Consider the following 24,896-nt stretch of genomic DNA (forward strand, 5'->3'; position numbering starts at 1 on the left):
TTTGATTTCATTTTTGTCTTTTGAGTAGGTTTTTGCTTTGTTGTTTCCATGAAACTAACATAAACCATCTTATCTCTATATATAACATCTTTAAGAAATGAGATGTTTTACTTTAAGCTTATAACAACTTAGATTACATGCAAAATTTCTACCCATTAAGACTACCCTGCCGTATTTTATGTTTTGATGTCATAATGTACCTCAATGTATATTGTGCATTCTTAACATTATATATGTAGTTATTTTTTTAAACTTTTGTTATTTAAACCTTCATACTACATTTAATTTATTAATAGAACACCACATTACAGTATTCTGAATTTGACTATATATTTACCTTTACTAGTATGTTTCATATTTTTATGTTTCATGTATTAATGAGAATCTTTTCATTTTAGCTTGAAAGTCTCCTTTTAGTATTTCATATAAGGCAAGTATAGTGGTGATGACCTTCTTAAGCTTTTGATTTTGGTGGGGGGAGACTTTATCTCTCATTCATTTATGAAAAACAGCTCTTTTGTGTAAAGTATTTTTGGTTGGCAGATTTAATCATTCAGTACAGTGAAGAGAACATTCTACTCCCTGCTGGCCTGCATGATTTCTGCTGAGAAATCCACTGATAGCCTTAAGAAGACTCCTTTATGTATGAAAAGTTATTTTTCTCTTACTGCTTTTTAAAATGTTTTGTCTTTGATTTTAGACAATTTTATTATAATGTCTTGGAAAGGCCTGTTCAGGGTTGAAAGTTTGGAGCTACCTATCAGCTTCATCAACTTGGATGCCCAAATCTCTCCCCAGATCAGGAAGTTCTTGGGTATTATTTCTTCAAATAAGCTTTTTGCCCCTTTTTCTTTCTATCTTCTCCTTTTATCCACTAATGCATAGATGGTTTATTTTATTGGTTTCCATAATTCATGTAAGCTTTATTCACTGTTTTTACTTTATTACTTCTTTCTACTCTGACTATATTATTTTAAATAACCTGACTTTTTATTCACTAATTATTTCTTCTGCTTGTTTAAGACTGTTATCAAAGCTCTCTATTGAAGTCTTCATTTCAGTCACTTATTCTTCAACTCTAGTATTGCTGTTTTTTAAATAGTTTCTGTTTCTTTAACTTCTCATTTTGTGATTGAATTATTTTCCTAATTGCATTTAGTTGTTTAGCTTTGTTTTCATGTAGTTTCAGTAAACAAATTATATATATGTATATGTAATACATATATACATATGTATACACATACATGTGTGTATATATGTATCATGTTTCATGTTCCCTTTTAATATTTACTGTTGTTTCTCTGCCAAGACCTTCATTCTTTTTTAATTTGTGTCAAGCATGTTTATAATTTCTTGTAGAATTTTTTTAGTTTTATTTTCATTGCTTATGCTGCTACAGTTGTTCCAGCTTTTTCTCCCCTTCTTCACCTCTTCCCAGCCCCACACTCTCCCCACCCCAAGCCAATCCGCATATTGTTGTTCATGTCTTGGGTTGTGCACAAATGTTCTTTGGTTAATCCCTTCACCACCTTTCATCCCATCCCCACCTCTTTTCTGGCACCTGTCAATCTGTTTTATGTGTCTAAGCTTCTGTTATTACTTTGATATTTGCTTTAAAATTCTTACCACAATTCCAAATCTTTGTCATCTCAATGTTTGCATCTGATGATAATCTTCTCAAATTTAGTTTTTAATTGTATATTTTGATAGGACTAATGACTTTTTATTATTTCTTGAGCACTGGGAGTACAGCATTAAAAGATACATGGTCATATTTAAATATTCCCTTTTAGATATATGAAGTGGCAAGAATACTACCTCCTTACTTCTAGATGGGGATTAAAGTTCAGGGTCCCTACTGGGCCTCCTTTGGTGCTATTGGTGGAGGAGGGTTTTTTTACTGTATAGATGGAGCTTGGATTTTAAGCTCCTCACCAGGCCTTCACTGACACTAGCCTGGCCAGGGAAAGGAGAAACTCCTGGTACTCTTTTCTGGGTGATCTACACTGACACAGTAGGAAGGGAAAGGACTCCTGATCATGATTTGACAGTGAGAGTTTCAGCTTCCCACTTGTTTTTCTCTGAGACAGGCCATAGGAAGAGAGTGGTGACTTATGATGGTTGAACTTGGTCTCCACTAATACCGTGGAGGGTGTCTTTGTTACTACTGAGCTGGGATAATAGCACAGGTCCTCATTCAGTCTTCTCTAAAACTTGCAGGGTAACAGGCTACAAGGGGTGATTCATTTCAGTCCAGAAATAATGAAAATTTAGAGTCTTCATTTGTCTTTTGCTGATGGGTGTGGAGGTGGTATCATGGGTTTCTTCAGTTTGTCTGAGGTAAGATGGTTATTGTCTAAAGTTTCTGCCTTTCTGGGTTGTCTTGTTTCCTGGTCTTAGGGAGAGCAGAGTTTTACTGGGTACATTTTTCCCCCCATTGGCTTTTCCAAGGTTCTGTTTTTTGTCTATTGGCTTATTTATTTTGTATTGAATGCCAAGTCTGGGATAGATAAGGCAAAACATAAATCCAGGTATAATGGTCAGGTTTATGTGTCAACATGGCTATGCTATAGTCCCCAGTTATTCAAACATTAATCTCAGTGTTACTGTGATGTTATCTTATACATGTGATCACAGTATAATCACTTTACTTAAAGTAAGGAAGACTATTCTAAATAATCTGAAGAGTGTCGATTCAATAATCTGAAAGGCATTAAGAGATAAATTGAAGCTTCCTTAAACAACAGCAACAAAAATTGTCTGTGGATGCTGCTTCAGCTTATGTCTGACTCTTCCAGTCTGCCTTTCCCAGTAAACTTTCCAAGTCAATCTCCATAATAATATAAGCCAATGACTTTCAATAAATATTTTGGTATAAGGAAGGTGTATATACTACTACAAGCAATGCCTAAAAACATGGAAGTGGCTTAGAACTGGGTAATGGGTATAGGCAGGAAGTGTAATAGAAAAATCCTAGCTTGCCTTGACCAGACTATTGGTAGAAATATGTATATTAAAGACTTCCAGTGAGGACTCAGGTGAAACTAAGGAGCATGGTAGAGAAATCCTGTATTGTCTTAGAAAATACATATATTATTATAAGCAAATGGTTGGCAAAAATATGAATGTTGAAGATTATTCTGATGAGAACTCAAAAAACATTTAAAGTACATGTTATTGGAAACTGGAGGAATAGAGATCCTTATTAGGAAGTAGAGAAAACTGAGCTGAATTGTGTTATATTTACATGGAAGCTAATTTTGTTAAGTAATGAACTCAGTATTTAGCTGAGAAAATTTCCAAGAAAATTTCTTAAGGTTGAATTCCTAACTGCCAATATCGCAGAATGTGACCTTATTTGCAGATAGCACCTTTATAGAGATAATTAAGTTAAAATAAGATAATTAAGGTGGACCCTAATCCAATATGACTGGCATCATTATAAAAGAAGGAAACTTGTATGTAAGCATGTACACAGAAAGAATGCCTATGAGACAACCTAACAGGTCTGGAACAAATCCTTCCCTCACACACTCCCAGAAGCAACCAACCAATTCTGCCAACACCTTGATTTTGAACTTCTAGTCTCCAGGATTGTGAGACAATAAGTTTTGGTTGTTTTACAAATCCCTTTACTTTGTGATACTTTATTGTGACAGCCCTAGAAAACTAATTTCCAAGTGAATCAATGGAGAAGGGGATATAGTAATTAGACTGCCTCTTTCCGTCTTTGATCTTCCTAGTCAGTATCTACAGTGTGTCTGATGACCCTATTCCCCCAACCTTGTTGCTTTTCATGCAGTCTAGGATATCACTGGAAATTAGTAATCTTACTATTTAAATTATTTTCCTCATTTGGAGACAGTAGGTATAAACAGGCCCTGAGAGTCAGATTGCCCAGCCTTCCAACCTGACTCTGACACCTACTATATGAGTGTGTCATTTGGCAGTAATTTACTGCCTTATGCATCAGTTTCTACATCTTTAAATAACTCATACTAATAATCTAACTCCTAATATTCTATTCTAATATTCTAATATAGTGAGGATAAAATTAGAAACAGGCCTAGCAGGGTGAGCCACAAGCTTTGGATCATTGATAGCTCCAAACAGGTGGCCCAGGATTAGTCATAGCATCGTCTGACAAAGTTCTGCACCAGCATCTTTGCAGAACTACCTAATACATATATAACAAATACACAGGGGCAGCCAAAGTGGGGAGACAAAGAATCAGACCCCAAATGAAAGAACAAGAAAATTCTCTAGAACTAGATGAAATGGAGACAAGCAATTTATCAGATAATGAGTTTAGAGTACTGATTTTAAGGATACTGAATGGTGTGAAAAAAGACAAAGAAACCATAAAAAAGGATCATTCAGAAATAAAGAATGCAATATCTGAAATAAATAATACATTGGAAGGAATAAACTATAGGTTACATGAAGCAGAAGATTGCATCAGTGACTTGGAAAACAAGGGAAAAAAAACAGGCAAATCAGCAAAAAGAAAAAAGAATTTTAAAAAATTAGGAGATCTTAAGAAACCTATGGGACAATATGAAGCATAACAACATCTGCATCATGGGAATACCAGAAGGAGAAGAGAGTGAGCAAGGGATCAAGAACCTATTTAAAGAAATAATGACCAAAAACTTCTCTAATCTGATGAGGGAAAAAGTCACACAAGTCCAGGGAACTCAGAGAGTCCCAAACAACTTGGCCCCAAAGTCCCAAACAACTTGGTCTACACTAAGACATCATAATTAAAATGACAGCTTTAAGACAAGGAGAGAATTCTAAAACTGCAGAGAAAAGCAGATAAGTTACCTACGAGGAACCACCAATTAGATTGGTGTCTGATTAATCAAAGCAACATTTCAGATGAGAAGAGGGTGGTGTGAAATATTCAAGGTGATGAAAAACAAGAACCTACAACCAAGGCTACTTCACCCAGCAAGGCTATCCTTTAAAATCAAATGAGATATAAGAAGCTTCCCAGACAAAAAATAGCTATACAAATTTGTTAACGCCAAACCAGAACTGAAAAAAAAAAAGTTAAAAGGCTTGCTTTAAAAGGAAGAATAAGAAAAAGAAAAAGAAAAAAAAAACAGAGGAAAATAGTCTAACAATAAAATGGCATTAAATACATATCTATTAATAATCACCTTAAATGTAAATGGCTTAAATGCTCTGACCAAAGACAGAGAGTAGCTGAATGGATAAGAAAACAAGACCCATATATATCCTGCCTCCAAGAGAACCATGTCAAATCAAAAGATACACACAGACTAAAAGTAAAGCATTGGAAAGAGGTATTTCATGCAAAAGGAGAGGGAAAAAAAGCTGGGGTAGCAGTGCTTATATTCAGCAAAGTAGACTTTAAAACCAAAGATATAGGAACAGACAAAGAAGGACACACTTAATAATGAAAAGAACAATCCAGCAAGAGGATGTATCCCTAATAAACATTTATGTACCCAACATAGGAACACCTACATATGTCAAGCAAATCATGATGGACATAAAGGGAGAGATAAACAGAAATACAGTCATAGTTGGAGATTTTAACACCCCATTGATTTCAATGGATATATCTTCCAGGCAGAAAATCATCAGAGACAGCGGCCTTAATTTACACACTAGATCACTGGATTTAATTGATCTCTTCAGAGCATTTCACCCTAGATCAGCAGAATATAGATACATTTCTGTGCACATAGGACATTTTCTAGGATAGACCACATGTTAGTAAACAAACAAGTCTTAATAATTTAAAAAAATTGAAATCACATCTTCTCTGGCTACAATGCTATAAAATTAGAAATCAAACAAAAGAAGAACAAAGAAAATCACACAAATATGGAAGCTAAATAATGTCATTAAACAAAAAATGGATCAACAAAGAGATTAAGAAAGAGATCAAAAGATACCTTTAAACAAATAAAAATGAGGATCCAACCATCCAAAATCTGTGGGACAGAGGGAAATTCATAACATTACAAGCCCATCTCAAAAGAAAAGAAAAGAATGGGGAAGAAAAGAAAAGAAACACCTGAAATAAACAATCTAACTTTACACTTAGAGGAAATAAATTGTAAAAGAACAACAAACAAAGACCAAGGTGAGTAGAAAGAAGAAAATAATAAAATTCAGAGCATAAATAAACAAAATAGAGTCTAAAAAATGATGCTAAAGGTCAATAAATCCAAGAGATAAACAAGATTGACAAATCTTTAAACAGACGTCAAAAAAAGAGGACCCAAATAAACAAAACAAGAAATGAAAGAGAAGAAATAACAACTGACACCAAAGGAATACAAGGGATTGTAAGAAAATATTATTAAGCACTATATGCCAACAAACTGTACATGTAGGAAATGAAGAAATTCCTAGAAACATATAATCTTCCAAGAATAATTTAGGAAGAATCAGAGAATCTGAATAAATAGATTACAACTAGTGGAACTGAGCAGTAATAAAAAAAAAACTCCCAGCAAACAAAACCCTGGACCAAATGGCTTTACAGATTAATTTTACCAAACATTTCAAGAAGAACTAACACCTGTCCTTCTCAAACTATTTCATAAAATTTAAGAGAAAGGAAGTTTCCCAAACTCATTTTACAAGGCTAGCATTATTATACTGATTCCAAAACCACATAAAAACACTACAAAGAAAGAAAATTATAGACCAATATCCCTGATGAACATAGGAGCTAAAATCCTCAACAAAATATTAGCAAACTGAATACAGCAATGCATAAAAAAGATCATACACCATGATCAACTGGGATTTATCCCAGGAATGCAAGGTTGGTACAACATTTGCTAATCAATGAATGTGATTCACCATATAAACAAAATGAAGGATAAATGCCACATGATCATATCCATAGATGCAGGAAAAGCATTTGATAAAATCCAGCACTCATTTATGACAAAAACTCTCAAAATTGAGATTAGAGGTAACATACCTAAACATAATAAACAGCATGTATAACAAACCCACTCCCAGCATCATACTCAGTGGGCAAAATAATATAGACCGGGATGTCCACTTTCATTTCTCTTATTTAAAATAATACTGGAAGTCCTAGCCACAAAAAAACAGACAAGAAGAAATAAAAGGCATCCAAATTGGAATAGAAGAAGTAAAACTGTCTTTATTTGCAGATGACATGATAATGTATATAGAGAAGTTCAAAGATTCTACCAAGAAAGTATTATAACTCATAAATGAATTCATCCATGTAGCAGGATATAACATTAATATCCAGAGCAGTTGCATTTTCATATGCCAATAATGACCTAACAGAATGGGAAATTAAGAAAATAATGACATTTACAATGGCTTCAAAAAAATTAGATATCTATGAATAAACCTAAGCAAGTATATAAAAGACTTATACTCAGAAAATTATAAGATGCTGAAGAAAGAAACTGAAGTACGTACAAATAAGTGGAAGCACATACCATGTATATGGACAGGAAGAACTGACATCGTTAAAATGTCCATACCACCCAAAGTAATCTATAGATTCAATGTAATACCTATCAGAATCTAATGACATATTTAACAGAACTAGAACAAATGTTTCAAAAAATTTACATAGAACCAAAAAAATGCCCCACACAGCAACAGTGATGTTGAGAAAGAACAAAGTTGGAAGAATCACTACCTAATATGAAACTATATTATAAAGTGATAGTAATCAGGACAACATGGCACTGGCATAAAAACAGACACATAGATCAATGCAACAGAATAGAGAGGCCAGAAATAAATCCACATCTTTATAGTCAATTAATATTTGACAGAGGAAGCAAGCATGTAATATGGGATAAAAATAGTTTATTCAATAAATGGTGTTGGGAAAATTGGACAGATAGGTGCAGAAAAATGAAAATAGACCACTTTCTTACACCACACATGAGAATACATTCAAAATGGATCAAACTCTTAAATGTTAGGCCTGAAACCATAAAAATTTTAGAAGAAATTATAGGTAGCAAAATCTTAGACATTGCTCATAACAATATTTTATTGGATCTATCTCCCCAGGCAAGAGAAACAAACAAAAAAAATAAACAAATGGGACTATACCAAACTAAAAAGTTTTTGCATAGCAAAGAAAATATCAACAAAATAAAATACAACCCACAGAATGGGAGAGCATATTCTCCCATATACCTGATAAGGGATTAATATCCAAAAGTTATAAGTAACTTATAAAACTCAACACCAAAACAAACAAACAAACAAACAAACAAACAACTCAATTAAAAATTGGGCAAAGAACATGAATAGACATTTCTCTAAAAAGGACATACAGATAGTCAATAGGCATACGAAAAGATGCTCAGCCTCACTAATCATCAGAGAAATGCAAATTGAAACCACAATGTGATATCATCTTTCACTTGTCATAATGGCTCTCATCTATAAATCTACCATTAACAAGTGCTGGCGAGGATGTGGAGGAAGGAGAAACCTTTTGCAATGTTGCTGGGAGTGCAGATTGCTGCAGCCACTGTGGAAAGCAGTATGGTGATACCTCAAAAAACTAAAAATGGATCTGCCTTTTGACCCAGTGATCCCACTTCTAGAAATATAGCTGAAGGTACCAAAGACACTAATTTGAAAGAACATAAGCACCCCTATGTTCATTGTAGCATTGATTATAATTGCAAAGATATGGAAGCAGCCCAGTTGTCCATCTGTGAATAAGTGGATAAAACAGCTCTGGGACATTTACAACAATGGCATTGTTGCAAAAATTTTTCACACATAAAAAAAGATAATTTTACCCTTTTTCACATTATAGATGGACCTGGAGAACATTATGCTAAGTCAGAAAGGACAAATACTATATGATTTCACTCATGTGTGGAATCTAATGAACAAACTGAATGATCAAGGAAAATAGACAGACTCACAGATAGAGAGCAGGATTGGGTTGCTTGTCTTCTTAGAATGGAGTTGTGTAAGTTCTTTATATATTTTGGAGATTGAACCCTAGTCTGAAGTATCATTGGCAAATATATTTTCCCATACAGTTGCTTCTCTTTTTATTTTAATACTGTTTTCTTTAGCCATGCAGAATCTTTTTATTTTGATTTGAGATCCCATTTGTTTATTCTTTCCTTTATGTCCCTTGCTCTAGGAGACATGTCAGTAAAAATGTTTCTGCATGAAATATCTGAGATTTTCCTGCCTATGTTCTCCTCTAGGACTTTAGTGGTGTCACGGTTTACATTTAAGTCTTTTATCCACCTCGAATTTATTTTTGTGTATGGTTTAAGTTGGTGCTGGAGTTTCATTTTTTTTTTTTTTTTGCATGTAGCTGTCCAGTTCTCCCAACACCATTTATTTAGGAGGCTATTTTTACTCCATTTTATGTTGCTGCCCCCTTTGTCAAAGATTAATTGACCATAGAGGCTTGGGTTTATTTCTGGGCTCCCTGTTCTGTTCCATTGGTCCATGTGCCTGTTTTTATGCCAGTACCGGGCTGCTTTGATTACAGTGACCTGGTAGTATAGTTTAGTATCTGGTATTGTGATCCCTCCTACTTTACTCTTCTTTCTCAAAATTGCAGCAGCTATTTGGAGTCATTTATGGTTCCATACAGATTTTTGAAGTATTTGTTCTATGTCTGTGAAATATGTCGTGGTACTTTAATAGGTATTGCACTGAATTTGTAAATTGCTTTGGGTAGTATGGACATTTTGATGATGTTAATTCTTCCAATCCATGAACACAGTGTATGTTTCCATTTGTTTGTGTCTTCCTTGATTTCTTTCCTCAGTGTTATGTAGTTTTCTGAATACAGGTCTTTTCCCTCTTTGGTTAGGTTTATTCCTAGGTATTTTATTTTTCTTTTTGCTATATCAAGTGGGATTTTATTCTTGATTTCTGCTTCTGCTGTTTCATTGTTGGTGTACAGAAATGCCTCTGATTTCTGGATATTGATTTTGTATCCTGCAGTTTTGCGGAATTCATTTATTAAGTCAAGCAGTTTTTGGGCAGAGTCTATAGGATTTTCTATGTGCACTATCATGTCATCTGCAAACAGTGACAGTTTTGTTTTCTCATTTCCAATTTGGATGCCTTTTATTTCCTTTTCTTGTCTGATCACTGTGGCTAAAACTTCCAGTAGTATATTGAATAGAAGTGGTGAAAGTGGACAGCCTTGTCTTGTTCTTGATCTTAGTAGAAAAGATTTTAGTTTTTACCCATTGAGTATGATGTTAGCTGTAGGTCTCTCATATATGGCTTTTATTATGTTGAGGAATGCTCCCTCTATTCCCACTTTGCTGAGTGTTTTTATCATAAATGGGTACTGTACCTTATCAAATGCTTTTTCTGCATCTATTGATATGATCATGTGATTTTGTCTTTGCTTTTGTTTATGTGATGTATTACATTTACTGATTTGCGAATTTTGAACCATTCTTGCATCCTTGGGATGAATCCCACTTGGTCATGGTGTATGATCTTTTTAGTATATTGTTGGATGCAGTTTGCCAGTATTTTGTTGAGGATTTTAGCATCTATGTTCATCACAATATTGGCCTGAAGTTTTCTTTCTCTGTTGTGTCTTTATCTGGTTTTGGGATTAGAATGATGCTGGCCTCATTAAAAGAGTTTGGGCATCTTCCATCTTTTTGGATTTTTTGGAATAGTCTCTGAAGAATAGGGGTTAGCTCTTCCTTAAATGCTTTGTAGAATTCTCCTGTGAAACCATCTGGTCCAGGGCTTTTGTGTGTTAGGAGTTTTTTGATCACTGCTTCAAATTCATTTGGTGTTATTGGTCTATTCAGGCTTTCTGCTTCTTTTTCATTGAGTTTTGGAAGATTATATTTTTCTAGAAATTTGTCCATTTCATCTAGGTTTTCAAATTTCTTGGCATACAGTTCTTTGTAGTAATTTCTTACAATCCTTTATATTTTTGTGGTATCAGTTGTAATTGCTCCTCTTTCATTTCTGATTGTGTTTATTTGGGTCTTCTCTCTTTTTTTCTTGATGAGCCTGCTTAAAGGCTTGTCGAGTTTGTTTATCTTTTCAAACAACCAGCTCCTGGATTTATTGATCCTTAGAATTGTGCTTTTAGTCCCTATGTCATTTAATTCTGCTCTGATCTTGGTTATTTCCTTCTTTCTACTTGCTCTGGGCTGTCTTTGTTGTTGATCCTCGAGTTCTTGTAGACATAGGTTAGGATGTTTGTTTGAAATGCTTCTATCTTTTTTAGGTAGGCCTGTATCACTATGAACTTCCCTCTTAGGACTGCCTTCACTGTGTCCCATAAGTTTTGGGTTGTTGTGAGTTCATTTTCATTTGTTTCCAGGAACTTTTTGATTTCTTCCCTAATATCATTCTTGACCCATTCATTGTTTAATAGCATGCTATTTAATCTCCATGATTTTGAGTGTTTTGGGTTTTTTTTCCTTGGGATTGGTTTCTAGTTTCAGTCCCTTGTGATCCAAGAAAATGCTTGGTATGATTTCAATTTTCTTGAAATTCTTGAGGCTTGTTTTGTGTCCTATCATGTTGTCTATCTTTGAAAATGTTCCATGTACATTTGAAAAGAATGTGTATTTAGCTTCTTTGGGATGGAGGGCTCTATATATATCAGTTAAGTCCATTTGATCTAGGGCATTGTTCAATGCCACAATATCTCTGTTGATATTTTGTTTGGAAAAATCTGTCCATTTTTGACAGTGGGGTGTTAAAATCCCCCACTATAATCGTGTTGCTGTCAACATCTTTCTTAAAGTCCTCTAAGATTTTCTTTATGTATTTTGGTGCTCCTATGTTGGGCGCATATATAGTTACAATATTTATGTTTTCTTGGTGGATTCTTCCCTTGGGTATTATGAAGTGACCTTCTGGGTCTTTCTTTATGGCCCCTTTTTTTGAAGTCTATTTTGTCTGATATGAGTATTACTACTCCGGCTTTTTTTTCCTTGTCTGTTTGCTTGGAAAATTTGTTTCCAGCCCTTCACTTTCAGCCTGTGTAGGTCTTTTATCCTGAGGTGGGTCTCTTGTAGGCAGCATGTGTGTGGGTCCTGCCTTCTTATCCATTTGGCTATTTTATGTCTTTTGATTAGAGCATTTAATCCATTTACATTTAAGGTTATTATTGATAGGTACTTATTCATTGCCATTTACATATTCGTGTTCTTCTCTCTCTCTTGTCCTTCCTTTCCTTAAAGCAGTCCCTTTAGCATCTTTTGCAGAGCTGGTTTGGTGGAGGTGTATTTCTTTAGACTTCTTTTGTCTGGGAAACTTTGCATTTGGCCTTCTATCTTGATTGAGAGCCTTGCTGGGTAAAGTAGCCTTGGTTGCAGACCTCTGGTTCTCATTACTTGGAATATTTCTTGCCATTCTCTTCTGGCTTGAAGTGTTTCCATTGAGAAGTCAGCTGCTAGCCTTATGGAGGCTCCCTTGTATGTTACTTCCTGTTTCTCCCTTGCTGCCTTTAAGATTCTCTCTTTGCCTTGAAATTTTGCCATTTTAATTATGATGTGTCTTGAGACGGGCCTCTTTGGGTTCCTCTTGATTGGGACTCTCTCTGTTTCCTGGATTTGTGTGACTTTTTCTCTCATCAAACTAGGGTAGTTTTCCGTCATTAGTTTTTCAAATAGGTTTTCTATCCCTTGCTCTTCTTCTTCTCCTTCTGGTATCCCTATTATATGGATATTATTACATATCATATTGTCTTGCATTTCTCTGAATCCTTCTTCATTCTTTCTGAGCCTCTTTTCCTTTTCTTGCTCTTTCTGGGTGTTTTTTTCTATTTTTGTCGTCCAATTCGCTGATCCAATGTTCTTCTTCATCGATCCTGCTTTTGATTCCTTCTACTGTGTTCTTCAGTTCAGAAATTGTGTTCTTCATTTCCTCTTGTCCCTTGTTGATAGTTTTTATTTCTTTTTCATGATGATATAGTTTGCTGTGAGTTCGTTGTAGTTTCCCTGTAGTTTCTGACAGCTCATTGTGAGCTTGCTGAGCTTCCTGATAATTGTTTCTTTGAACTCAGTATCTGATAGTTGAGTTGCCTCTATTTCATTTAGCATTCTTCCTGAGGCTTCCTCCTTTCCTTTCATTTGGGGATTGTTTCTTTGTCTTCTCATTGTTTGTGAAACTCTTCTTGTTAGCCTCTGTTTCTTAAATTGATCTGTTCTGGTTCCCTGGGTTTATGGTCTGAACTTCTGTGGTAGAATACCTGTGAGATTCAGTGGTGCAGTCTCCTTCGGGTATCCTGGTGTTCACAGCTTCACCCTGCTCTTTTTTTGTGATCACTTGGAGGGCGAAGGCAAAATGGTTTAAGACAGCAAGAAAGTATTCTATGATATTTACAGTAGCAGCCAGTAGAGAAGAGATAGGAGATCCTTTGGCTATGTATTGTGTTAACCATTATCTTCCACCCCACCTGCCACTTTTTAGAAAGGATGGAAAGAAGATAAGACTCTTTTTGGGGAGGGAAGAATTGTGAGTTGGATCTAGAAAGCAGTGAGGTTGTGGGAGGTCAGATTCTGAGGTAGGGTGAGAGTGAAGAATAGTAAATAGGTGTAGTGTGTGAGAGAATAGAGTTAACCACTACAGTAATAGAGTTTGGGGAACCGTGAATTGGTCTAAGATCTGGGAGAGATGTTATGTAGTATTTACAATTGTATAGAATAGCTATTATTTGCAGTAATATTAGAGCAACAATCATATGACAGAATCTATGAGATCTAGATAACAACAATAGGGAGTATAGAATCTTGAGTAGTGTACTAATGGAACACAAATGAAGGACAGTAAATTTTCAAAAGACAATGAATGAGATAACAGGAGAAACCTATCAAATGATACAATATAACCAGCCAAGCAAAGAAGAGTATACAAAAAGAAGAAGAATACAAAAATACTATTAAAATAAAAAATGTAAGAATAATGAAAAAGTAATAATACAAATATGCAATAACTTGCAGGTTCAAAAAAAGGAAAAAAGCAGAAGTTGGAGGGAAGAAGGGATAAGTTTGGAAAGAAAGGAAGAAGGAATAACACTAGAATGAAAGTAAAAGAAGCATAAGGAATTGATAGATATAAAAATAATAAGAATTTAAAAAATAAAGTTACTGAAAAAAAAGACAAAATGAAACAATCAAACAATAAAACCTCTTGTTGGTTTCAAACTGGCCAAACCATTTTTCTTGTCTTGCTGGCTTCAGTAGACTGAGGGGCGATTTGGTACCACTTTTTTCCCATTCTATTCAGCACTCAGTCAGTCTCTTCCCACGGCTAGCCACATGTTCTCCCCAGAGCCAGTGTGGTGTCTCTCCATAGGGTCCAGGGTGTGGGATATGGGCCCTCCTAAGCACCCTCTCTGGAGCTCACTGCTGTGGGGTCCCAGGATCCTGAGGAGTGTGTGTGTCTTCCCCATGTTCATGGCTGTGTGCTCTGGGGATCCTGCAGGGTGCCCAGGCCTTTTCTAGGGCCACAGGTGTGGGCTCTGGGGATCCTGAGGGGTGCACACTTTCCCCGAGTTCACAGCCCTGGCCACTGGGGATCCTGCAAAGTGCCCGCACATTTTCCATGTTTGTGGCTGTGGGCTCTGGGTCTTCCACAAAACCACTCTATCTCCCACTTGCAGGCATGGGTGTGATGCCAGACCACCCTTGATCGCACAGGCTGGGGCGCACACTCTTCCCAGGGGTATGCGTGGGTGCTCACAGCCCCTGTGTGATTGCCACTCAGTCCTCACTTCCCTCTCTGTGCCTTCAAGCAACCAACCCTCCTCTGGTGTTGCTCAATCTTTGTTCAGCTGGTGCAGAGTGGTTGACCCAGCTCTCACCTGAGTGCCCTGAGGCAGACCCAGGAGTGTTGGCCTGGGTCTGCAACCTTCCTGGTCCCTAAGCTGATCCTTGGGCCATTATCATCCTGAAGAAAACTCTCCTTACTGTCTGGTTTTTCAATGTCCACTACAATTTTTGATCTCCTATTTTCATAAGTGTTGTGATACTATTGGCTGTTTCCTTTGTTCCTCCATACATCAGCTAGGTTTTTCTCCCATGTGTGGAGTGAAGTGGAATCTGCTCCCTCCTACCACGCCACCATCTTCCCTTGCCTATGCCACCATTCTTAATACGAGCCTTACAAGTTTTTTTTTTTTTAAGATTTTATTTATTTATTTTTAGAGAGGGAAGGGAGGGAGATAGAGAGAGAGAGCGAGAGAAACATCAATGTGTGGTTGCTGGGGGTTATGGCCTGCAACCCAGGCATGTACCCTGGCTGGGAATCAAACCTGGGGCACTCTGGTTCCCAGCCCGTGCTCAATCCACTGAGCTACACCAGCCAGGGCTGAGCCTTACAAGTTTTAAATTCAAGTTTTAAATATATTTTGTTTTTAAGTATTGTTAGGAGCTGAATTTTGTTCTTCATCCAAATTCACATATTGAAGTCCTAACCCACCACTACCTCATAATGACTGTATTTAGAGATTGGGCCTTTAAAATATAATCATGGTAGAATGAAATTACCTTGGTGGGCCTTAGTCCAATATAACCAGTATCCTTAAAAGAAGAGAAGGTTGGAACACAGACACACAACAGAGGAAAGACAATGTAAAAGCATAGAAGAAGATGACAATCTACAAGCCAGCTGAAGAAAGAAGGTTCAGAAGAAAACAATTTTGACCATATCTTGATCTTGAACTGGAATTGATAAACTTATACAAAACTATGCAATCACAAAATTTAGAGAGTATTTGAATTTAGATATACTTGTAATTTTTGTTTTAATTTTGAATATTGTCCTTCTTTTAAATTAAAGCAAAAGAAATAAAACAATAGACTTTGTTCTATGCTTAGCATTATCTGGAAATCCTGAGTCGGCCCTATGTACAAATTGTCTAAAGAATATATAAAAATGTTTTTCAAGCTTTTGTTTTTGTGTTTTGTTTGTCCCTTGCAAATTTTGGGCTTATGTTCTAAGAAAAATAACCACCCTCCCAGCATGCTGTACTTCTAGTTTTGGTTTTATCACTTCCAATTAATCTTGTAAGTTCAAGTTTTTCCATTTTTGGAAAGTATCTTTTCTATAATTGTCAGAATAATCTATTGAGTATAAATCTAATATGTGATTATGTCACATCTCCTACTTAAGCCTCGTCGATAGTGTTCTCTGCTCATAAACTTCCTCCTCTAATTTCACTGAGCTTCATCTGAAGAAATCAGTACAGTCTACAAGCTTGACACCCAGTTTTTTTTTCTCTAGTGTAGGAGGAGCCTCAAAAGTCTGCATTGTAATAAGTCTCCAAGGTAACTCTAATGAAGGTAATTTGTAGACACATTGAGAAATACCAGATAAATCAAAGCTCTCATAGCCTACTTTTTCCTTACATGTTTTATTGCTATTCCCCAATTCACATTACTTATTCTCAGAACAAAACCAGTGATAGTTCCTGCATATTCTATTCCAAGCAAAGCCTTTTTGAATTTGCTAATAGTATTTCCAGTGTTAAACTTTTACCCCTACTCTTCTTATGTTTGTTTAATGACTATTCATCTTCTTTTATTAACATACAAAAATATTAAATGTAACTATTTCTGAATTTCAGAATATTTGTCTTTCCTCAATTATCCTCTGTAGGTTAGGAAACCATCTTTGTTTTCTTCATTTATATTTTTGTCAACTTTTACTAACTGATTTTGCAAACAGCCATTTACTTTTCTGTCTCATTTACCAGAACTTTACTTTGTTGAAGATAGTAATATTTAAATGTTTATATCTCTAGTACTTGGTATAACATCTTACATAGTAGTTACTAAATATACATTTGTTGAAATACACAGCTTTTGTATTTAATAAATTATATAGACCATCACACACAGATATTGTAGAACATTTTATAATAATGAAACTCTCTTAATTCACTACAGATTATAAACAGTCTTATAAGACAAGATTTTATATCTTCAAACACAGTTTACTCAAAAATGGGCACTTATGGAGTGAAAGTTGGCAGCAGTTTAACAAAAAAATAGTCATAACTTTTCAGTTTGTGGCATAAACACAGAGAAGTAACTATTTCTTATTTGTATGAACACAGAGAATCTAGGTCATTCGGCCCTTGTTACCTAAATTGGAACAGGGCCAGGGTGCAGGCCAACCAGCCTGCTCTCTGGCAAAATGCACCATGGGATGCTTAATGACCACAAATGCTCAGAACTTCAGCTTCATGTCTCATCCAATAAGATCTTTTGTCTCTCAAGACACTAAAATAAAGAGTGAGTCATAAGGAAATCAATAGTGTTGTATTCAAACAAAGCTATTTAGATCAAAACACATTCCATTTTCTCATTAGCCATGGAGCCAAAGTGGGTGGGGGACGGGCAGGGGAGGCTAGGATTTGCATTCATTTAAAACTGCACACAGGCTCCAAAGTGTATGCAATTGAATGAACTTTATTAAAGCTCATTTTAAAAATGCATGGTGTTTCCTCCCATTTATTCAATAATTGATTAATTATAGCCGGCTTCGCTTCTCATAGTGACATTCTTCCGTTTCATTTGTCCTTTATATTTTTGAAGTTTGGTTGGCTTTGGGAATTGTATTAACTGAATTTTTTAAAGATTCGAGGGAATTTAATATCCTTTTAAAAATGGTAATATATCAATTTTCTAAGTCATTAATTGGGATATATAGTTTTAGTACCTCTCATTTATTATGCTTTCCCCAGACAAAACAGGGGTCATGTAACTGGAAAGGCAAGATGGTTGTTTCTGATGTTTCCTGGAGCCTTTCGAGTGTGTCCATACCTTACTTCAGTGTTATTCAGTAAAAACATAATGTCACACATATAATTTTAAGTTTTATAGTAGCCACATTCTAAAATATAAAAGTAACAGGTAAAATTAACTTTAGTGATAAGTTGTCCTTAACCTAGTATACCCAATATGTTATCATTCCAATATTCAATTGATGTAAATATTATTGAGATATTTAACTTTTTTCTTTGTAATAAGTATTTGCAATCTGGTGTGTATTTCATTTGCAGCACATCTAAATTGACACCAGCCTCATTTCAAGTGTTTGACTGTCATAATGGACACCACAACTCTCCTTGATCTAACTGTACCACCAAGATACTAGTGCCTAAGTCTTTCTGGAAGTATCCTCATTGCATTTCATTATAGTCCAAATTTTTATAGTTCAAATGTTCAAGAGATTTTATAATCTCTTGATTTTATAATCTCTTGTTCAAGATTTTATAATCTCTTGAACATTTCTCTTTCTCAACAGTAGTATTACCATCAAAAGAACAGCAAAAAAGTATTATTTATTTTCTTAAATGTCTGCAGATTTTGCAGGATGTGGTAGGTTTATGATCAGTGCTCAGAGAGCAATTAGCATTTGAATTTAGCCACATGAAGATAACAACATGAGATTATTCATTTTAACAGCTTCTAAGTGGTGTTAATTGCTGGCTATGGACCACAAGCTGAACAATTTTCTGTGTATTGTACAAACAGAACAAAACAAAATAGAAGTTAAAAGAAAAATATTATCTTCATTATAATAAGGTACTGTACTTGGTGATATAATGTATCCTTATAATTGTCAACATTAAGAATGTCCAAACCTGTAGAGAATTCCTAATAGAATTTATTAGAGCCAAACAGAGGATATGCCTAGAAGCAAGATCTCAACAGACTGAGAAAAATGCTTCTCAGAATGGCAGTTTGCAGTTTCTTTTATGCATTGGGAATTAAGGAGAGAATTTAAGAAAGATTACAGAAAGATGGGAGAAAGCAAAGCAGAGAGTGGATCACAGGATAGTTAACAAGATTATGTGCTCTCTTAGAATGGGTAAGCTTCTGAAAAGAGGTATTCCAATGGTTGTTAACCTAGATGCACAGAAATAATGGGCAGGACTTTCTTAAGGCAAATATAAACCTTTCAGTGAAGTTATACACCTTGGACCTGACTACCCACCATGACCTGCCCATTTAAAAATTTATGATTGGGACACCCTGTGAGGTTACTTTCAGTAGAACCCCTTTTTAATCCATATAACATATCATTTATGAAATTGACCATAGACCAGTAATATTTATGGGAAACATGATATGATTGCTCATGTTTATTTTCAAATAATAAATTTTGAAACATATATATGTACATACATACATACATACATACATACATACAAGTAGATATTTTGAAGGAGAAGCCCCAAAGGTCTAAATTCAGGATTGATTCTGAAGAACTGACATGAAGTCTTACACAAGTTCATAGAGCTTTACCAGGAGAAACTTCCATACATGGCAAGGCAGCTATTCCCAGAGGTGCCTGCTGAGAAAAACCACACCCTCCCAGGACAAGGTCTCTTTCTGCCAGGGGGTAATAGTAAAAGCATATGTTGGGCAGTCACATAGACCACCAGAAAGAATGCATTCCTAACTTAAAGGATAGTAACATAGTTATCACACTGTATATACCCATTAACCTCTTTCCTGAGGGCATGAGGTTCATCTTTGGGTTATATTCTGGTTTTCTGGGTAGTTCATCCAAGCCTGAGGCTATAGAGAGTTAAAAGTCTAACATTTCCCAGCTGCCTTTGCTGCTGGAGCCATAATGCATCTCAGTTAAGTTCCCCTACATGTGCTGTAAACATTTAATAAGTTTATAAAACAGTCAATGGATGGAGTTCTTGATATTTAAATTAATTAGGATGATATGTGGTTACAGAAAGCTAGAAAACATAAAGCCTGGTTAAATTAATTCCATTGAAAACTGCCCCAAAGAAGTGGAATTTATTAGATCATTAGACTATGCTGACTGAACTAAGTTCTACCAATATTTATCGACATCTTATCTTTGGTTTTAGTTCCTGAAATGATGGCTAGAAAATATAATTGGATTCCATTTTCAATCAATGAGACTGTAAAAGAAACTGATCACATGGAGAAATTAAAAGTATTCAGTTATTTAAAATGGTAAATGTGATCATTATGATTTATTCTATTAATGTAGTTTTCTTAAAATGGAAATATTGATTCAATGTAGAATATTTCATGGTCTAGTTTAGGATAAAAGTTGATATTATTTGGGTCAAATTACTCACATACAGAGTCTCCTGGATTTCTCATTTTTCAACTCTAGCCATATTACTCACTATTGATCAAGATAACTTCAACATTTCTATCAGTTTGACTAAATTTTAGACATATTTCTTTCCTATTACAGGTCCCTGACCTCCCCATTCCATTTTCTTAGAGCATTTATACTTAAAAAACTTTCAATTATAAATTCATTTTCTGCCCCTTTGAGATGTAAATGTTCTCCTAAACTCTGGTCAATTTTACAACCCAGAAATGTCTCAAGGACATGGGAGGCATTTTTAGAAAACATACGCATCAAGACAGATAAGGTCCCCAGTGGGCCACATACCAGGTAGGAGGTGGCAGGATAGTGGAACTATTGGCAGAACTGATAAAGCAGGTGATAGAGTACATCAATGCTATGTGGGACCATGAGCTAGACCTCCAGGTGCACAAAATTTGTGGACAAAAAAGAGGCCACATTCCAAATCTGACATGGTCAGAGAGGCCAGCATGGTGACCTTACGAAGTCAGAGACAAAAGGTACCCTTATGGAATGGTCTGAAATTAAAAGCTAAAAGCGACTCATGGCAGGTAGTTATTCCCTAGTCTGGTATCTTTCTTGACAATGGTATCTTTCCTGATTAAGGTTTTAGTATCTACAACAACATACATTGGAATGTCAGGGTAATTTCCTTTTCCCAGACCACTCAGGATACAATCTCCCACAAGAAAAGTAGACCACAGAGCCCGTCATTGTTATTTTTTAAGATTTTAGATTATTTTTAAGATTTTAAGATTATTTTTAGAGCGAGGAGAGGGAAGGAGAAAGAGAGGGAAAGAAATACCAATGTGTGGTTGCCTCTCCTGTGTTCCCTACCAACACCTGACCTGCAACCCAGGCATGTGCCCTAACTGGGAATCAAACCAGTGACCCTTTGGTTCACAGCCTGTACTCAATCCATTGAGCTACACCAGTCCTGGTTACTGTGTTAATTCTTAACTGTTAGCTATACAATACCCACCTATGTAAAAGAACTGTGTGTCTATTTGTTTTACTTTTTACTCAATCACAGAGATTTCCCACTTTGCTTTCTCCAGCCTCCCTCATCTATTGCCCATGAATTTCATGTAACCCCCTCATGCCTTCTCATTCGATTCTGATGTACAAAATGGCAGAATCAAATTTGCCATTGAACTCTTCTTTGCTGATACTGACACTCATTTGGTGGAGCATTTTCTGGAGCCATTTGCTGGAGCATTTTCTTAATCTGTTGAGATTTTGCTGTTCAGCAATTGTCATCAGTTCGGCTCAAATAAACTAAAAAATTCTCACAGGTTTTAACGTGTCTTACATGGACAAATTTCTGTCATTGAAAATCTGGGTATGACCTTAGACCAGTTTGATGCTATTGACTTTTCTGGCAATGAAGTCATAAAATTGAATGTTTTTTCTTTGTTGAAAAGACTGGAAACTTTATTGGTGAACAACAGAATATGCCATATAGGTGAGAGACTTGATCAGGCCTTGCCCTGCCTGACAGAACTCATTTTCACCAATATATCTTATAGAACTGGGTGAGCTGGACCCTTTGGCATCTCTCAAATCACTGACTTACCTAAGTATTTGGTAAAATACTTTTAAAAAATAAGAGATATTATAGACTTATATAATTTATAAAGTTTCACAAATCAGAGTACTAGATTTCCAGGTGAAACTAAAAGAATGTCAGGCAGCAGAGAAAATGTTCAAGGGTAAACGGGGTGAATAACTTGCAAAGGAGATTACCAGAACAAGCAAAACTCTCAGTACAGATTCTGGTTTTCCAACTGACTAGAAGAATGGTGACCCATTGCCAGAGGATGTAGAAGCAGTTATGAATGCCATATCACATGCATCAACTCTGGATGAAGCAGAGCAGTTGAAGAGCTTGCTGCATTGGGGTCAGGTACTTGGCAGGGAATTCAGATCAGGCCCCACTAATGATGGTGAAGAGGAGAGGGAAGAAGACACCATCACATACTTGTCCAGAGCAGTGTGGCCTGAGTATCCACAGGATGTATAATATATCCTCTTGGAACAAGTCCTGATTTTTGAACATGGGATAATAGCCTTGTTGGTGTCAGCAAAGAAGGGTTCATAAGCATTGTTGAAATGCTTCAAAGTGCTGCTTGTCATTTTGTACTATAGATTTCTACAAATAATAAAAATAGAGACACTCACCGTGAGAGAGAAAAAAAAAAAAGACAGACAGGGTGCATATATACCAGTCTCCTGGGGGAAGATCAATGCCTAACTTTGATACATATCCATTGGCAAATACATATGGCTTAATTATATTGAACACTCTCTCCCGTAGTGTCCTCTAGTACTTTTTCACTAATTCTTCCCAGTGCTTCAAAGTTCTTCTGTCTTCTGTTTCAAGAGAGTAAGAGTTGAGTTTACCAACTCTCCCATGTGGCATTACTCTTTACTACTAATGCAGTGGTCTCGAATACATTTTTTTTATCTTCTTTAACTCCGTCCTGTTTTGTCCCATCTAGTGCAATTTTTTGACACTGTTAAAAGCCCCACAACTGGGAACAGAGATGAAGGGTCTTAGAAATAAACCTCATCAAATTAACTTTTACACTCACTGCATTCTAAAATCATCTGTACTTAATCTAGTACTACACAACTTGCAAGGATATTTTGTATGGAATTATAGGCCATGGAGGAATATATGGGAATAAATGTCAAATGGTTGCCTTGGTTACATTACAGAAATAGAGATGCTAAATGTGAAGGGATGAAACAGTAGGGCTTAACTGTTTATATGCCTTTCCTTGTATTCTTTTTCTTTTTAAAATTTGTATTTAAAGTCTTGTAATTAAAATATGTACAAGTAGTAGGATAAAAAAACAAAACCTCTGAAACATAAGAAGAAAAGTTCTGATTTGTAAACAAATATCTCTGTGACTGGTGATTTCTAAGAAAAAATGATAATTATTAATGATAGATTTTAAAATGTAGTTGGAAAAGATTTTGAAGGTATGCATTATTGGGGAAACATCATTAAAAATAAAATGTCCTCCCATCCCAGACTTCTCTAGAAAGGTGGAAGAGAAAGAAAACAATTTTATTATTGAATGGCCATTAAACCAGAATATGATGTGCATCACGGGCTATCTACAAAATGATTGCAAAGACAAAAAGAAATATTCCACTTCTCTATAGCTAAGCAGATACACCAACATTGCATTCTTGAGATAAACACTAACTAGTCCTGAAGTAGGAGGACTTCACCCCATTTGTTACACACAGCTTATCTAACATTAACTTTATAATTGAATCAACTGTCAGTGCTAGTCAATTGGTTTTATACAAAGTAAAATAAACTTCTGATATCTTCATGACTGGGAGTAGTTTTGCAAATTAGAGTAAGAAGCCTGCCAAAGTTGGGCTTCTGCCATCTGGCAGAAACTGGGAGGCAGGGTCACTCTATTTCTGGAGTGTTTACATTCCAAACAGATAGTTCCCAAGTCTTTGAGAAAGATACCTCCCTTTCATAAAGCTGGCAAAAGGAATTAGTATTAGGAAGATTTACATACATTTCAAAGAAACAGAAAGAACTTACACTAAAAGTTTTCTAAAATACGTAATCTAAGAAAAAGGAGAGCAGAGAAACCCCTTTACTTATTTTCAACAGGGAGAATTAAGTGTCTTATTTTTGATATTTTTGTCTTTATAGAAACACTATTTTCATTAAATAATTTTAAAAAGCAAGGAAAAAATACAAGAAAGCTTTAGAGTCATCTATTCACAAATTGAAGGCAGAACCAATGAAATGATCCTGACCTTGTTGACTATACGTGTATATATGAAGGATCGATGTTGTGGATTAAATAATGTATTTGTGTCCCACCCACCAAAATTTATATATTAAAGCCCTACCCCTCAATGTGATGACAGAAGAAGGTGGGGCCTTTAGGGAGTGATTAGAGCCCTCAAAATGGTATTTGTACCATTGTAGGAATAGACATAAGGTAGCTGATTTCCGCTTTCTCTCTGCCATGTGAAGATCCAATCAGAAAGCAACCAGCTGCAAACTAGGAAGAGATCTCTCAACAGACACAAAATCTGCTGGCAACTTGACCTCGGACATCCCAACCACCAGAATGGTGAGAAATAATTTTGTTTCAATTAGCAATAATCACGCCTCGGATAAACCTCATTGGCTACGATACTGCCACTGCGCAAAGCTAAGAGAAATAATTTTGTAAGGTACCTAATTTTTGGTGTTTTTGCTAGAGCAGCCCTCTGACTGAGACAATCAAGCTGGAGAGTTCCATCGTCTAGAATGCAGCACATGAGACACTTCTCCACTGATCTATGCTTTTTTGGTCTAAGGAATATTGTTTTCCTATTTACTCTGTACTATTTTTATGGTATTTTCTAAATATATATCTCTAAGTAAGAAAATACCAATAATTTATAATAACTGTTAACTTTTTGGTGTATTTTCCAGTAATATTTTGTATGTATATATTTTAATATACCTGGAATTATAGGGCTTAGACATATTTTTATTAGACTTTTAAATGCATTGTTATATGTATTTTGATCTATGTAATTTAAATTGTTCAGTGTAGTCAATCGTTATACTGTATGAGGTATGCTCTAGGGATTGTTAGTTCCTAAGTCACTAATTCACACTCTAGGTACAGTCAGCTAGCGTTTATCAGAAACACCGCACTACAGAGGCTGTAACAATGAGTAATCTAGCTATCTCTATGCCCCTGCTGCTCAATATAATGTATGTTAAAACT

At 35.6% G+C, this 24,896-nt stretch overlaps 2 pseudogenes; one reads left to right on the plus strand and one right to left on the minus strand.

Annotated features, from left to right (window-relative positions):
- Positions 1 to 2,316: 2,316 nt before the first annotated feature.
- Positions 2,317 to 22,153, plus strand: LOC123805379 (annotated as a pseudogene).
- Positions 22,154 to 24,201: 2,048 nt separating this feature from the next.
- LOC123805660 lies at positions 24,202 to 24,331 on the minus strand (annotated as a pseudogene).
- Between the last annotated feature and the right edge of the window lie 565 nt (positions 24,332 to 24,896).

The sequence above is a fragment of the Phyllostomus hastatus genome, unplaced genomic scaffold (assembly GCF_019186645.2).
Source record: "Phyllostomus hastatus isolate PE091 unplaced genomic scaffold, TTU_PhHast_1.1 phas_scaffold_317, whole genome shotgun sequence".
NCBI lineage: Eukaryota > Metazoa > Chordata > Mammalia > Chiroptera > Phyllostomidae > Phyllostomus > Phyllostomus hastatus.